The 12,974-nt window shown below is 43.2% G+C and overlaps 1 protein-coding gene across 1 annotated transcript in view; it reads right to left on the reverse strand.

Moving 5' to 3' along the window:
- DDC (dopa decarboxylase) overlaps nt 1-7,841 on the reverse strand; it is a 423,065-nt gene extending 415,224 nt beyond the window's left edge. The window contains exon 1 of the mRNA XM_085607299.1: nt 7,618-7,841. The gene's annotated coding sequence lies outside the window, so the exon portion shown is untranslated. The remainder of the gene's footprint in view (nt 1-7,617) is intronic.
- Between the last annotated feature and the right edge of the window lie 5,133 nt (nt 7,842-12,974).

A 12,974-nucleotide genomic window follows, 5' to 3' on the forward strand; every position in this document is an offset into this window, starting at 1 on the left:
TCTAAAAATACTACTCCAGAAATGAGAGACTGGTCTGTAGATGGAATCTGCCCCTCTCTCTTAGAAGGGTTAAGTGATTATTCCGGCCAGTTGTTGTTCCAGTGCTCTCGCCTACCATATTCTCTTTAATGCTCCTTTGTTAAGGGCTGCAAGCTGAATGTTCTCTAAATTCTTTGCCTGGGTGACGCTGATATGATTTATGGCCAATGCCCAACAGTAGCCACCTTAACTTTTTACTATGTTGCATAAAAGAACCAGGTAGTAATATTGAGACTTCAACAAAGGTCTTTTTGAAATCCTGAAAGTCGTGTTCAGTTGGCTCATCCCAAAGGAATCCATGATTCAAATTTCCTTTCTTGAGCTGGCTTGATGTAAAGCAAGTCTTAGAGTAAATCCCCTGTTGAATTGAGAAGAAAAATTGACTAAGCAGAAAACATTGGTTTCCCTTTAATGATTTTAGCAATGACCATTCTTGAATGGCTGTTGCTTTCTATGGATCCAGAGACACACCAGCTGAACTCAGGAAGTAGCCAAGAACTTTTTTTCAAATTCCAATTTCTCAGATTTGTCTTAGTCTTGTCAGTACACAATAGTAAAAAATATCCATATGACATCTAAATAAATAACAACAAACTGATTGAAAATATATACGATAAAAAGTGGTCAATAAATGATTGAAAAAATGGGTGGCATTAAAGAGACCAAATCCCCTTACTTGATACTTATAATGCAGTAAAAGGCATCCAAAGAGCGGTCTTGCACTTGCCTCCTTCTTTCTAGCAAAGCAGATAGTATATCCTGTGGAGATTTTTTTCTGTAATGATTCATGTTTTTGTATCAAAGCCATTGGGTAGCAATCATTTACTGTCACCTGATTAAATCCCCAATAGTCAAACAGCTTAATTACTGGTTCTTATCAGGAACTAAAAATGAGGACACTCTTGCAGATGAAGTTCAGCAGTCAGTTAAACCATTCTAGAGGGTCATTTGCAGGCATTGTTTTAAAACATCATCCTCCCCCTTTGGAAACAGAAGAGGTTCGTCCACATGGAATCATCACATTAGAAATAGTTGGAATTGCACAGTCTATTTCCCTATTGGAGGTAGAAGTTTCTATTGGATTTATCAAAAACAATTGCAGAGGTTTAGCTTTAGGCGAAGTCTATATCCATTGAGGCTATAGCACTGGGAACACGAGAATTTGAAAGCGGAGGCGTCACAGGTGACCAATGATTTTCACTGACGAACCAATGTTCTAGACAAAATGTAGGTGACAGAGACAAGTTTATGATGACCCATTTCATGTAAGGAGCCAATCACAAAAGGAGGAGGGAGCACACTGCCCGGCATACCAGCACACAATTAGCCCATGTGCATTGTGGTAAATGTAATGCATGATAACACTCTCTTCAGTTGAAAGTCCTTAGTACTCACCATTGTTTGTGCAGACAGTGCTGTGTATCTCTAGACACATTTCAGACTGGTACAGAGACCTGGAAAACATTGGGCAACACTTCCAGCACCCCCAAAACATAATGTTGCTCTCTACTGATGAAAGAATGAATCCAGAAACACATGTCTAGAGTAAGTCCGGGCAGAGTTCACGGAGTTCTGCTGCACTACGGGGAATCCCACAAGCGGCAGAGTGTGTTAGATCACACTGCTTGTACTGATTTTTAGAGCCGGGTGTTGTCCCGCACTGGAAAATCAGAGCAAACTGCACTGCTTGAGTAGATGTTCTACTCGAGCGGCACCTTCCTCAACACGACGGAAGGTTTCTCAACGTGAGCTGTAGCAGTCATCCGTGACCACCCTCGTTGAGAAATCTTGCCTGGAGGTGGTCTGGAGTAGGAGTTCTTGCTCGCGCTCACCAACTTAACATTGGCAATCGCAGAAAAAACTCTTGTTAGACTTGGCATCTTTTGCTGTGTTTCCCCTGTCTGTTTGCTTTCTGACCTCCCGGTTTTTGCTGGTTTAGTTTCTCTATGCACTTTCTCACTGTTGTCCAGTATTAAAGTGCAAGTGCTACTGTTGTAAATGGTTGTAATCGATTGGTGATTCCACGATTAGTTATTTGATTTACTAGTCAGTCCCTAGTACAGTGCACTGTGTGTTCCCAGGGCCTGTAGATCAAATGCTGCTAGTGGGCTTGCAGCACTGGTTGTGCCACCCACACAAGCAGCACTTCAAAAGTAACTCAGACCTGCCACTGCAGTGTCTGTGTGCTGTCTCGCACTGGCATGCCAAGCCCTAACCTTCCCTTTTCTTACATGTTAGTCACCCTTAAGGTAGGACCAAGGTACCCCTGTGGGCAGGGTGCAGTGTATGTGAAAGGTAGGACATGCCCTGATGTGTGTGGCATGTCCTGATAGTGAAATACTGCCAGTTTCGTTTTTCACTATTGAAAGGCTATCTGGCCCATGGGAAAGCATGGGAGTTAATTTATAACATCTTATAAATATAATTTCCCATTGGGACCAGATAGGAAAATTAAGTTTAGTATGCCTGAACTCAGAATCTAAAGATGCATCTTTTAGTAAAGGTGATGATTTTTACATTCTGTGTTTGAAAATGCCACTTTTAGAAAGTAGGTATTTTCTTGCTTAGCCGTCCTGTGTGTCTCTGCTAGGATGTGTATTGGCTTTCTGGCTTTGGAGTAACAGGGGCTGTGGATGTGCAGTAGCTCCAGAGAGTCTGGATGAGTCAGGACTGGGCTGAATAGACCTGGGCTGCATTTATAGTAGTGTGAAGAGGTTTCCTTGCACCTGAATGGGCCTGGTCTGCTGCAGACAATTCTGTCTCCGCCTCCTGCTGGAAAGCTGGGCCAGAGAGGCCCAAACTGGTTTTGACTAAGGACAGACACTCTCTGCCTAAGAGGACAAAGGCATTTGGAGTATAAATATTTGGGCCCAGACCCCAGAACTTTAGAACTCTTTTGTACCAAGAAGACTGCCAAGAAGAAGAGCTGGAGAAGCTGTGAGGAGGAACTACCACTTTGCTGAGTGCTTTGCTGTGTTTGCCTGGCATGGCTGCTTCTGTCTTGGGCAGTGAAAGAACTGGACTATTGAGTTTCTCCAAGGGCCTGAGGTATAGCTTGCCCCCTGTTCAAGAAGTCTCAAGGAACAGCAAAGACTTCAAGTTATTGTGCCATCAGCAATGGGGACTGTGTGTTTTGTGCTGCAACAGAAGAAAAAGCAACCCAATGCTGTCTACGACGCCGCTGCCGATTCCATGACCTGAAGGCACCGCAGAGGGCAGCGCCGCATGCCGCACCGCAACTCTGGTCTCACTGAAGACACCACCCGACGCTGCCACCGAGCCGCTGCTTGCACCACGACCTGTGGACACCGCACTTCGCACCGCCTCGTTTCATGACGCTGCCTTGATATCCCCGACGACGATGCTCCACGCTGCTTGCTCCATGGTTCGAGGGCAACGCTCATAAGTTACATGACTCATCATCCTCATCACACACTGCAGCTTTGGCCTACCGACGCTGGCACCATTGACTCCAGTTCATCAGCCGACGACAGCGCTTTAGCAATGACGATGACGCTGCTTGCACCGTGAACTGTCAGCACCGTGACGAGCACTGCATCACTTCGCACCGCAGCCCTGGTCTCACTGAGGCTGCCGTATGACCGTCACCGAGCCGCTGCCTGCACCATGACCTGAGGGCCCCGCACGCCGCACCGCTGCACTTCGCTGCACTTTGCAGCACAGACGCTTGCCGACGCCGGCGCTCCCGACTTTAACTGCGAGGAGTTCGATATGCAGCGCTTGTGACTTCAAGGGCCCGATGTCTCCTGCACCGACCTCTGTAACCGACGCCTGCGGATGCCGGCCCTTCGGGGCTCATCGAGAGGTCGCCAACGCCCTACATTTCTACAGGGAATGTTTTGCGTGTCTTCCAGACACCGTAGCTGGCTCCATCTCCTTTTTCAGGGAATGAAGATGTGTAAGTCTATACTTTTGAGTAACTTTACACTCAGATTTTGTAAATAGCTGAAAGTAGTGAAGTTAATCAAAAGTGTAAGAATAGATAACACTTGTACATTTCACTAATTTAGGATGATATTTCATCATTGCTATTCTGGTAATAGATCTTCAAGAAGTTACCCTTTCATCTTTAAAGGCACAAAATGACACCAATGTCATATAGTGCCTGATTCTGAGTTTGTCAGTCGGACCGCGCTACTGCCCCCCCAGCGGTCTTCCTCCCGCTGTATTACGATGTTCCCGCTGGCCTATTAGCTGCATTTCTGATGGTGGGGAATACTTTTCCATATGAGGTGATGCAGGTGTGTATATTTTGATGTACACATTTGCATGATATGTGTGGAAAAATACCTACTACGAGTACTTTCCCACTACATAAGTCCAGATCATGTGTGCTCAGTCCAGTTTATGGGTAAACACTGCACAGAGGACGTACTCAAATTTTGGCGCTAAGGAAGGGAGGCCCTGGAGGAAGGGATCAATGTGGGAGACTGAAGGGATGAAAAGGAAATGGGTGAGTATGCACCCCAATTCCTTCGAAATCCGCCTTGCGTGCCACTGCAACTCAAATTCTTGTTATTGCTGCCACTTGCCAGGGCCAGCGGAGAGCGAAATAAGATAGGAAATTCCTTGAGACTACACATTGGGGACATGAGGGGGGGGGGGGTCTCCTCATTTCAGGCCACACCAAACTGTGCCCTTGGAGAAAACCAAATATTGCAGTTTAAGGGGTCTCTAAGGATCAGAAGCCACCCACACTATTGCCTAGAGCAAAAAAGACAGAGTAACTTTCAGAGATAAAGAAAAACAGGGTTGGACGTCATAGCTTCAGATTATTGTGGGCTTTTGTCCTCGCACCTAACTGCACCTTAACAGATAGCCAATTAGTATCTATGAAAGATCTCTAATCGTGAGTATCCCCCTTTCCTGTAAACATTCTCTTGAGTCCAGGGGTGTAACACAGGACCCTGCAGTCAGGTATTTTTGCTGACTCTTTCTGTCCATTCTGGCCATTCTATATCATATAATTTCCTGCCTTACTCAGTCTCCTCTGACTTGTTCTAAGGGCCAGATGTATCAACGTTTGGAATACCAATTTCCTAATTGTGATCGTCTCTGAATCGCAATTAGGAAATCAGAATTCCTTAACTATGGAAAAAAAATCCAAATACCGATTCCTAGTAGGTTGCAAATTGACCAACCTAATGAATATTAATGAGGTAGGTCACAATTTGCAACCCATCATGAATCGCCGTCATCGCAGGGATGGTTGTAAGCAGACCACCATGTCTGTGATTGCTTTTTAATAAAGCAATCTTTTTTTTTAATGCATCCTCATTTTGCATTAAGGAAAACGAAATCCATTTAAAAAAGGGAAATGAAACCTTTAAGTTTCATTTTTTAAGAGTAAGCAATGGTCTGTGGAACCACTATCTGCTCTGACAAAATATTTTTACAGCATTCTCAAATGCAAATTGGCTTGATACATCTGGCCCTAAATTTCAAGATTCTCTGTGATAGTAGAGTGAAGCTTTCCAGCTGCATCATATCTGCTGCCACCTCGCGTCAGGACTACCAACAGCATCCACAAATAGAACCACCACTCACCTTCTCCCTACTGTCCAAAGACCAAAGTCCTAAACCACAGCACACTGGTATATGTGCAGCAGCTGCCCCCTTCACTGACTCACACTCCTCCTTTCATCCCTTTTAGAAAGCAGACACCTTTAACACCTGCACCCTGTCCAAACTCGTAAGATCGACAGTCTCAGATAATAGGGGCTCTGGATTTATGCGATATTGCGGCCGTGGCTTTTTCGGCATAGTTATGGATTTGCCTCATTTGCCATACAATCTATTATCTGCTGCATAATCTACAGATTTAACTAAAAATTGTTTATAACTCAGACGGATCAATAGTTACCAAAAATTGCGGTGACGCGTGTTGCTGTGCAGTGGAAGACCTTTCACAAAGGTTAATGGAACACCTTCTATTGCTTCTTGCTGTATTTGAGTGTTAAACTGGTATTAATGAGGTGAAACCTTTCCCGAGACACAAGTGACCATATCACAAAATGTGCCACATTACACCACACAATTTCCATTTTATGGCTGCATAATTTAGCCAACCATGCCACATATTTTGGTCCTCCTCTGCCGCATAATTCCAGTGGCTCAGAACATAACCGCATATGCAGCTCTACTAGCTCTCCATGATATGAAGCCTGTCAATTAGACGTACCCCTTCACCCCGCATAACCCATCTACCGCACCACAGACAGTCGCCACCTGCACAGAGTGCACGTCTCACCCACTATTCTGGCACCGAAATATCAGCGTGGCTTTTTTGCGTTTATACCTAAATTCGTATGCACGTTTTATGCAACATCTATAAAGCTTTTCTGCTCACGACGCCAAAACGTATTACTGGTTTAATAAATTATATATGCGGCTTCAAACAAAATCTGAAACAGATGGCAGAACGTAGATTTTTTACAAAGTTCAGAGTTATTTATCTTATCTGAAACGTGGACCTAACAAGAAACAAAAACACTGTATCTACACAGAGTGCATTGCTTGCTGAAGCAGTCTAGAGGACGTGTACATCTGAAATCGGGCAACGTACAACTATATTCAGGCAACTAAAATAGATGTTTGAAACTTCTAATGAAGGGTTCTGCCAAATAATACCTGTTGATTGCAGGTCTAATAATTTTCAAAAACCACCGAACAGCCCCCCTTTGTCCTTTTTTCCGGTTCTTGTGATACAGGAAATGTGTGCCCGGAGGTTTACGTAGACCTAGAACGAGTCACCGCATAAATCTATTTTCTTCACACATTATTTGTATTATCTTCAATCAGAACCAAGCCGATATAACGATTCAAGACACTCTGGGTTTATTTCCATAGATTCCTCTCGCAACTGGGCTATCTTTTGGGTGAGGGGTTTCGCGGGAGTTGCGGGCAAACCCTAGATAGATACATCTATGTTTGCATTATTTTTCAGAACTCACTTTTAAAGTGGCTACTTGAAATAGATGTGATGGACGTATCCTGGCGATCAGAGGATATATGTAACCAAAAGAAGAAAAAAAAAACTCAGGCTGTGGCTTTAGACAGAAGCATAACAAACGTGCAAGAAATAAACTGAAAAACGCTCTTACATCTGAACATGGCAAACTTGGTCAAAATTGTCACTGTATAAAAAATAATGTATGCAGAAAGGCTACCACACGGCTAACATTTTGAGACTTCTGCCTTACAGATATCTTAATTACAGTTCATAAAAAATTTGAAAATGAATATATACACGTACGTGTATTATAGATTAAGCAAGCGCGTTAAATTTACCTAGCTTTAAAAGAAAAAGTCAATCACACAAGTATCGTTCTCGATCTCTTATAGCCACAGACACATTTTCAATTGCTGTGTTTTTATAGTTGCAGGCTGAAAGCAATTACGAACGATAAACATGCATGTGGTAATGAAAGTGACAGCCCTCGCGAGCTCGCTGGCACCTGTAGAACCAGCCGGATCTTGACTCAGCAGCAGACCGCTCTCAGTGACTGTTGCGTTTTCCTTGAGGTGTGTACAGATCCGCTACGGAGTGTTACTTACCCACAGCCGAGGAGACGTCTTCGCTTTCTCTCACCCTCCCTCTGTTTCTCCGTCTTATCCCCGGTGACAGTTGTGATGCACGCAGCGAGTTTATATAGGCTAAGTATCCATGTCCCCTAAGCCAATCAGAGTAAAGTGCTTTGCGCGGCTCTGACATTTAGCTGCAGGAGCCGGCTCGGCAGGAAGCGCGCAGCCCGAGGCACGGTACACGAGGTCCTCCGTCCTCGTGAATGAGCACAGCCTCCCTCGTCATTATCTCGAGCAGAGTTACTACTCACGTTGTAGTTCCAACGTTCACTGTGGGTGGGGGTCACCCGAGTGAGCAACCGCAGCATTTACTACTCTTGAGTAATACCTAACTTTGTGAATCTATAACTAGAAGCCATTGTACCTCAATGTACTTTTCCCAGCACTGAGAATATAGTATCCGACACCAGTAGGGATGGCGCATCTACTTTCTATTATACTGTTTTGTACTTGGATTTATGTAGTGCTTGCTACCCCTGATGTGGTGTTGACTGTTGAGTAGCTTTATGGGGACAGTGGCGTAACGAAACGTAGAGGTACCTTCATGTTTTTTGCGGCTGCTGTGCTCATGGACTGTTGTGCGCTTTAAAATCAAGTGAGACATAAACATTTAATGTAGCAAGGGGAGGAGTAGGGTGAATGCGGGAGGAAATAAAAGGAGTGCTCTGAGAATGTTGGTGTAAATGTAATGGCAGAAAAGGAGTGGAGCTCAGAGTCACCTCACCGGGCTGCTATGCTCTGGGTACTTACTGGTTTGGGCAAAGGAGTAAAGGTAGGCAAACCGCAGAAAAGCTCGAGCCAGGCATGGTCGGATTTAGTACTGGTGGCGCCCTGTGCAAAAATGTTTGTTGACGCCCCCCCATGACCACCTAACCACGGATTCCCTCACTACCACCATTTGACAATGCCCCCAAGTCAATAACACAATATATCAAACCAGGCCAGATAAATCATAGGAGGGTCAAAGGGAAAAATATTTAACGACCACTAGATGGCTAATCCCTTATTAATCCATATACTTTTATCACACCAGAGCAATCTAGGGTCAAAATGTGGACTAAGACAAAACTAAAATGAGCACAAAACAGAATCAACAAAAGTAGTACTAATGAATCCCATCAGCCACCAAGATAGCAGCCCACATCATCTGGGATTCGGTAGCCCGTCCTGAGCCTCCAAAGTAAACAAGGCTGCAGATGGAAGGGGCAACTCTAACCTCTCCGGTCATCTAGGATGAGGTATGCGCCCTGGATTTTTATTAGGCTACCTAATGTATTGGTGATGGTAATGGAAGCAGTGCAGAGAGAATGTGAAGTGAAAGTAATAAAATCATCTACCAGGATAGAATCTACTTTTTAATACTGCCTATCCGAGTGACAAGATTAAAAACAGTGTAGTAGCAGTTTTAACAAAATAACTGCTCAAGTCCGAAAGAACAAAGGGGTCTACATGTTTCAGCCTAAGGACCAAGTTATAGTCCGCCTTTCATCAGGACCAACATGAACCTGTGCTACTGCTGTATGTATTGTGAAATTTCCAAAAGTGAAAGACACCAAAAAAGACAAATAAAATGACCTACTTGAAGAAGAAAGTACTCCTGATTTATTTGTAGGGGAAATAATTCTTCAAATCCTGAAAAAAAGGGATGCAGGAAAAACAGTGCTCATTATAACATGAATCGTGCCACAATAAAATAAAATCGCGTTTTGCCAATTCAGCAAACCATGCACCATACCACTCTAAATGTATGTGTGGAGCTAAGAGCCAAGTGTTCAACTCATTCCATGAATAAAGAAAGTAAATTAATCAAGGAAAGCTTACCCGTCAAAAGTACGGGAGACCGCCTCACCTCACCTGGCATCGGCACAGATAAAAGAGGCCCCGCTCTATATGAAGACAAGTGATTGACAGCAAACTTGAAAATCTACTGTCTACTGTTTAAAAACACACACATTTCACACCAATCAAAATAAGCGTCAAAACATATAAATACCTACAGTATCCATATGTATAGACAGGCATAGTCCATGTCAGAAAGATATGTTGCTCAATATCTTATCATGAGAGAGGTACTACACAAAGTCTGTATGAATTTAATCTGCATGTCGTAAGGCTAGATTAAGATGTTATATTCCTCCGGTATAATGTACACATTGATAACACTCTGACCCAGATGAACATCAGACATCAAATATCAACTGTAAATAAGCATAGTATGTATTATAGAGATATATCATTTGATATCTCATTATAGGACAAACATTCAGCCAAGACTATATGTACTCCATGTTAATGCAACAGAGCCTAGTGCTATATAGTTTGACCTTACTGACCAAAACATCCCGTAAAATCAATAGTTCTGATAACTTTAAGCAAATGTCATAGTAGAATAAGCCTGTATGCTGCTCCATCTTAATGCAGCCAGACAAAGGTAGGTGGAATAAAGTCCGAACCTACCGAGCAGTATTTAACTCAGCGACAGCAGTTCTAATAGCTTCAGGATAAACACAGATTAAATATGTTTATCCGTAGAGATGCTTTCATTATAAATAACGTACCATTCGTCTAAGGCGAACAGGAGAGTTTAAAAATAGAGCAAGTTTACCCAAATGATTCGTGGCTCCTAACATGCCCCCAAGTCACCATAACCAGTGTCTCTTAGATTCATTTAGTTTTTACCACCCCTCATACCGGTTTAGGGTCTCAGAACACTTTACATCACACATACGTTGCACGTAAACAATCATGCATGTGTAAATCAGTGTATAGGATTACCTTAGACAGAGGACTACAATGTGTAGGAGTCACATGTCATTCATACTGATAGGCAATATCATTTAAAAGTCCTTGGTCTGGAAAAGCACAAATTAAGATTTTTAAGTGTAACATTATTGTTAGGGGTTTTCTTTAATAATAAGAGTTGATTTCTACCCAAATGAAACATTTTTGCAATACTAGGATAAGGAAAGACTGGGCAAAAAACATGTAGCTGTAATATATTTCTTGCAGTTTGCATGACCTCTTTGATGGCAGTTAATAGCTCACTGCTCTATATTAGGATTTTAACTTTTAAACTGCAAGCAACAAAAGGATCTTGCTGACAAAAGCGATAACCCCTTGATCTATTTATAGTGTATGCAGAATGGGACAAGTTCTTTGCAGCAGGCATATTAACCTTCTTGGCTATGATGAGTTAAAACTTTCCCCAGTCAAAGCTCTGGTCTCTCACCAGGAACAAAGCAAAAACTAAAGGAAATGATGGACGGAGTGTTGAACATTGCAAGCACTCACCCCCAGTCAACTGATCTGGGTTTAATCCATCACCGTTCTTTAGCCCACTCTGCCACCTCAGTTCAGACATGGCCATATGCAAATCAGTCTGACCCTGTGCCTCATGGGAACAGTCCAGCCCGAACTGCCAAGCCATGTCTTCCCTGGACCGGAAACAAGCTTCCTAGGACCGGTTTCTGGCATTTCAGCCGTCTTCAGCCAGGCTTGCTTGAATCCAGTGGCAAAGTGAGCAAGGGACTCACGTCTGAGCATACCCTGCCAACTTGTGGCGAACAAAGTCTCACCAGGAACAACATTAATCACCGGAGTTATCTATCGTGACATTTTTAATGATGCTTGAAAAAATTTCGGACAAGGAATGTGGCATCTGCAGCTTTTAAAACAACAAACATGGCGCCCCCACCCCAAGTCAGCGCCCGGTGCGGTGGCACCGTTCCCACCGCCCTAGAGCCGGCCCTGGAGCCAGGCTACAGCCTGAAGTCTACTGTGGCTCAGCTTAAAGTCCTGTTGGAACCTCGTGCCATAACAAGCTGAGCTTTCATGTGGCTTCTGCCTGACTCCTGCCCTCTAGCTAGGAGGGCGTTAGGGCCACATCTGCTTACTTTGGAACTGGGGAACCAGGTGTGAGTCTTAGGGTCAGCTCAACATCCTCTGATTCTGGGCAAATCACTTAATATTCTCAATGCCTATAAAAAATAAACATGAAGTTGTGTAATGTAACTGGTGCCCATGTACAGATTTACTGAGTTTCTGATAAAAAAAATTGCACAACAATTCACAAAGAGGTAGAAGCAAATCCTTGACATAACCAAAGTCAAATTAGTACCATTTAGTGGCTGATTTGTTTTGAAGTGAAACCAGAAAACCTGCATAAATTGTGTGATCTTAGGCACATATCTTATTTCACCAAAACTCCTTTTACTTCATTATCGTGTATGAAAGTAATTTCAAATATGTGAATTCAGATTACCAATTGTACAAAACCCCGTTGTGTTTGATTTAATAGACTATTGCAGCTTAATAATATTTAGGGCCATATGTAGAGTTTAAATGCCAACTCTCTTGCCTCTTAGTTCACAAATGGCTCATGTTTAGAAACTGTCACTTTTAATAAGTATCTCCTAGTGCAGTGCTATAATGCGAAGTATTACTGTCAAAGCTTCCGCATTGTAAAGAAATACACTTTTTCGAATTTTTATTGGACTATATAATATTTAAGTGAGCTTTTTGTATAATTTACATAGTAAACATTTTCAGGGCTGGCTCATTGATGGGATCTATGATTCAAGCCAGCCACTAAACTTCTTGGCTCACCCACGGTTACAGAGGTGTGAACATTGCATCAGATTTAGTGGTTGCTAAGTGAGACGATGAGGATGCAGTACTATTCGTTGTTGATAAAATAGTATGACAATCACAAGGGGGGAGGGACAGGGAGCTATTAAAAGGTCCACACCCCTTGCTCTCAAGACCAAGTATGAGAACACTAGGAGGGTAAATGTTCCTAAGAAAGCGTGCTTCTGGATGGATGATAGCAAGAGGGAGGTGTTCTTCCTTATTGGAAGGTAGCGCCCTCACACACCCGTGAGGGTGTCATGTTTCATCATCGGGTTTAGCTCCTTGTGGGGTCAGCGCTGCAATACCCCACGAGCCCCGCAAGAGGGCTCTGTGGTGGAGATCTGTTAAATATAGCCTCGATGGTGAGTGCAGGTGTGAGGGGTGAGTGAAATGTGTGAATTAAAACTACCCAAGGGATACCTGAGATACATTTAATCAGAGGTCTCTGATGTGTAGATTGTTAACTTCTAATTATGAAGAATGGCAATCTTTCAATAGATGAAGCTTGACATTTTTCACGCCTAAGGGGTCCAGGAGGGATCCATGGCGTTTCTTGAGGATCGAAAAATATTAATAGGAATCCCTACCCTTAGTCAGGGTTAGGTGCATGGATTTATGGTCTCAAATGGTTAGCAGATACCGACTAAGGGCCTCTTTACTATGTTGGTAGGAGAGGTTCCGAACGGCATTCAGATTTTCTT

The sequence above is a fragment of the Triturus cristatus genome, chromosome 5_2, assembly GCF_964204655.1.
Source record: "Triturus cristatus chromosome 5_2, aTriCri1.1, whole genome shotgun sequence".
Lineage (NCBI taxonomy): Eukaryota > Metazoa > Chordata > Amphibia > Caudata > Salamandridae > Triturus > Triturus cristatus.